Below are 4,313 nucleotides of genomic sequence, written 5' to 3' on the forward strand. Positions count from 1 at the left end.
CACCATGGGAAGACGGGTATACCTGAAAGGCTCGCCATCCTCGATTGGAGCCATTGTTGAGATGGGTGAGCCTTAGATGAGTAGGCTGGTCCCCGTCATCAAATCTTATTTCGATGCGGATGACTTGAGTTGAAGCCTTAAGGTTACTGACAAGATAAAAAGATGAAGATTTCATAACATGCATAAAATACAGGTTGAGGATTTGAGGGGAAGATAAGCTTTTAGATTAACCCTGAAAGTGACAAACCACTTCAACACGTTCAGTTTCCACTGAAAGAATCATTCGTTAAGAATTCAACATATAGTTATCCGAATACAATAAATAATCCAATAACTGAACCGGTAACCGAGAGTTTCACACGGGCATAAAAAGATATACTCGGAGAGGTTGAATTCATTAATGGAGATGCTGAAATCAGGCTTCATCTGCGCTCGACTTTAAACCATAGGAGACTCTTCTCTAATTTGCTATAATAAACTCGCTGCAAAATGTAACTGTGACGAACTAAGAAGATACGCCAGCCGCTTGCTTTGTTGCCTCCTCTGCTTGCAAACTCTCATAATATTTGACGAGGACTTCCCATCCTCCAGGGCACATAAAACCATCAGGAGGGTTCTCACCGGTTCTCGCATAAGTTCGCATCTGCAGCAATACGTATGTTTTAGAATTAGAGACTTCAGAATAATATATCTGAAAATGCCAGTGACATTCAATCCAAGAACATAAATTGTAGCCAGGTTATAGAGAATATTTCCTCTTCTGAAACTACAATCACATGTCATGAACTTTAAGATAGACCCTCACAATCATAAATTTCTGCACTAATTCAATTTTCACTCAAAATGTAACGAACAGTCCGCAACCAGTTCATGATATCAATTTATGAGTCCTGATACAATTTAATTAAGTGATGTTAAATCCCTCAAGTTCCTGTATCAGCCCGGTTTCCCTAATTAACATGCCACTGCATAACCTCAAAAAGTAAAACGTGGAGGTAGCTTTGAACACCAAGTGAGAAGCGCCAAGAAGCATCAAATTTAGGTTTAATATGTGATATTGTGATTGTAAAACAAGATTTTTGATTGTCATAACACGAAGCCTGAAACTATTGGAAATTTGTAAGAGGAAATGCGATCAGCAGAAAATTAACCATACTAAAAAAGAGACATAATCGATTCTGGTTCAGCCCATTTGGCCCAAGTCCATGAATCAAAATGGATAAAGATTAATGGATTAATGAAATTCTTGCAACCTGTACGTACAGACAACTTCAAAACCTTCCTCACAAACATTATGACTCACTAGCAACTTTTGCTCGGCCAAAATTACAAACCGCCCAAAAAGACCCTAGAAATTACATCGCTCTCTTTTTCGTCTTATTTGTAAAGGTTGAACCTATTACTTGACTATCAATACTTAACTATTAATTATATCTACTCATTAATAAACTTAAGTGCCAAGTAATCTCTAGCCAAAAATATCACACCATAATCCAAATTAAATACCGACAATTAGAATTTGGGTCAATATCTAATAAAGACGCCACTAAAATCTAGAAATCCAACACTTACCTTGGTTCCAGAGATAAAGAGGAAATCTTTGGCACAAGAAGGGTGAAAAAATGCCATCTTCTTTGCCATTGTATCATAAGCTGCCACCTACAGAGTACAAGACCATGAATCAACGAAATGAGTGCAAAAGGAAATTATAAACAATATGGCACTACTTTAAGCAAAATGCAGCCCTGGTTGAGTGGCAACGCAATTAGCATTTACAAACATTAAGGGGCTTCTTATTTGAATTTATTAAGATTGATTGAGCTGGAAGCTTCTACAAAGGATTAGGTTGTATATTATAAAAATTTAGAACCACCGTGTGATAATAATCCCATGGAGGGGAGTAGCTCATACGGGAAAGATCTAGCAAAAGGACAGTCAAACCAATATAACAATTTGACATACCAATCAAGGAAACGTTCATAGAGTTTTATACAATTAATTCATATGGTATCTCCAACCAGCATATACATTACTTACCCGGAAAGGCAAAATGTTAAGATTTTCCAAGCCAGGAGCCATACTCAGCACTTTTTTCCCATGATCAGGATCATACAAATCCCTCTTCTCTGTTGGGTGACCCATACCAGCAGGATCACGACCAACAATATAGAAATTAGCCCCAGCATTTATCCTCGCCTTGGCATGCCACTGTACCTCTGTTGGACCTGCATAATGCATAGGAGACGGGAATATGGAAACGATAGTTGTTTCAGGGTCAAGGACTCCGTCTTCTAGGACCTGAATATAAATGAATCCAATATAAGTTTCAAGACCAAAATAAGTCATTTATTTGAATGTTAGCCCATCACACAAGAAAAACATCATAGAACACAATTGCAGTAAATAGTGTGCATATGCCATTATAGCAATTAACCTTAATGCAGATAATATTAGTAGTTGTTGTACAGAGGAGAAGATGGAGAAACCTTGCTGTGTTGTTCTTGCTGTGTTGTTCCATCCGAACATCCAAGGGCACATCGTCGGCCTGGGTGAAAACTGAAACCTCCCAAAGGATGAAGCAATAGGATTGGATTCTTGAAACCCTTATCTAAAAGCCATCTCCGAGTATCATTCATCAACAGCGCATGTCCATTATGCACGGGATTCCTTAACTGAAAAGCAAAAACCGCATCCGACTTACGCCTATCAAATTCTTTCCTGAGTTGCTTGGGTGAAAGTCTGTAGTGATCAAGCCCATCGTTGTATTTGATAGGTTTCAAAACTTCCAGGTCACCTCCAATGAGCCAGTTTCCAGCTGAAGCAATAACTTCCTCAACCTATGGCAATCCCGGGGCTATTGTCCCCCATGTTCTAGCTATCCTTTCTTCTTTGTTATGCTTGTAGATTTCAATGCTACAATAAAAATTCAAGAACAGTACCACTAATTTAAGTCATTACAAATTTATGTTGCAAGATACAAATGACAATTATATTAACAATACCAGCATTTAAAGGTTTTTTTTATTAAAAAAACTTCAGACCTTCTGAGAATGGCGACCAAGTGTCCATCAGGCCCAACCAACCCAACATTTGAAGAAGACTCAATGCTCTCCTTAGTGGCATCATCGATAGCCAAAACAATGGGAAGTGACATGTTGACAATAGACCCATCTTTCATTCTCAGAGAATTGAAATGCTAGCTCTGCAAATACTCATCTTCTCTCATAAATCCTTTCAAAGGACTAGCCCACCCTTCACAAATCACATGCACCCATTCCACATCGATCTTGGTCAGCCTCAGCTTCGGCAGTGATTCGGCCTCGACCGTCTTGACCCCCCTTTCGCTCTCCGGGACAACGAGATCGACGACGACCCCACCATCCGGCTCGATCAACGAGCTCTTTATGACAGAAGGAGACCGAACCGGACCCTGCATTCTCCTCGATGTTGTTGTTAAAGGATTGGAATGGTAAATCGGTTTGGTTCGGATCCTGGGATTGTACGGCGTGAAAAAACAACTGGGTTTGTCGTTAAGGTGAGCGGGGGAAATGAAGTGTAGTTTGATTGTTAGAGACATGATCGTGGTGGAGAGTTTAGTTGGAGAAGCAAAGCGATGTCCGGGAAAACTGAAGATGAGGGCTTTAAAAGTGGTGAATGAATTTGCGTGTTTGTTGGTGGAAGAGAGAGGTTAGCGTTGGACAGGGAAAGAGATCCACACATTTGCCTGTGTTGGCTCGCTCCGCTCTCGCGGTGCTTGTGGACGGAGGTTGGTGGTGGCTTTGTGGGGGACCAAAACCCAAGGATTGAATGTTAAGATTCGGAGTGAGCAAGCTGAAATCAAAATGGGCCAACAGCCGGAATCTAAGAAAGCTTGAAAGCAACTCGTAGCCCATCCATTCTCCACAACTTGCTATTGGGCATCTTTGCCTTTTCTTTTATTATTCCACCCCATCCGCATTCTACGCATAATATTTAATCATAAAATAGTATCGGAGTGCAATATTTATTTAATTGAATTACTTTTAAATTGTTCGAATTATGCATATAGTTTGAATTCTATATTTAAACCAACTGATTAAACTCCAATTCTAATAATTAAAATAACTCAAACCATACTTGTCGGGTCTTTAGTTTAATAGGAATGGGCCACATGATAGTCCTTTGTGTCTGTATTTAGGGTTGTTAAAGTTGAGCTGAATTCATAACATCTTTTATACCCTAAAACTCATGCTGGGTTCCGTTCAGTCCATTTGTAAAATGTAACTCATAATCCAACCGAAATATTTTTCTACAAGTTTATATATATATATAGT

General features: G+C 39.3%; 1 pseudogene; it reads right to left on the reverse strand.

The window, feature by feature from the left end:
- Positions 1-360: 360 nt before the first annotated feature.
- LOC120195293 lies at positions 361-3,762 on the reverse strand (annotated as a pseudogene).
- Positions 3,763-4,313: the final 551 nt, after the last annotated feature.

The sequence above is a fragment of the Hibiscus syriacus genome, unplaced genomic scaffold (assembly GCF_006381635.1).
Source record: "Hibiscus syriacus cultivar Baekdansim isolate YM2019G1 unplaced genomic scaffold, ASM638163v2 tig00117011_pilon, whole genome shotgun sequence".
NCBI lineage: Eukaryota > Viridiplantae > Streptophyta > Magnoliopsida > Malvales > Malvaceae > Hibiscus > Hibiscus syriacus.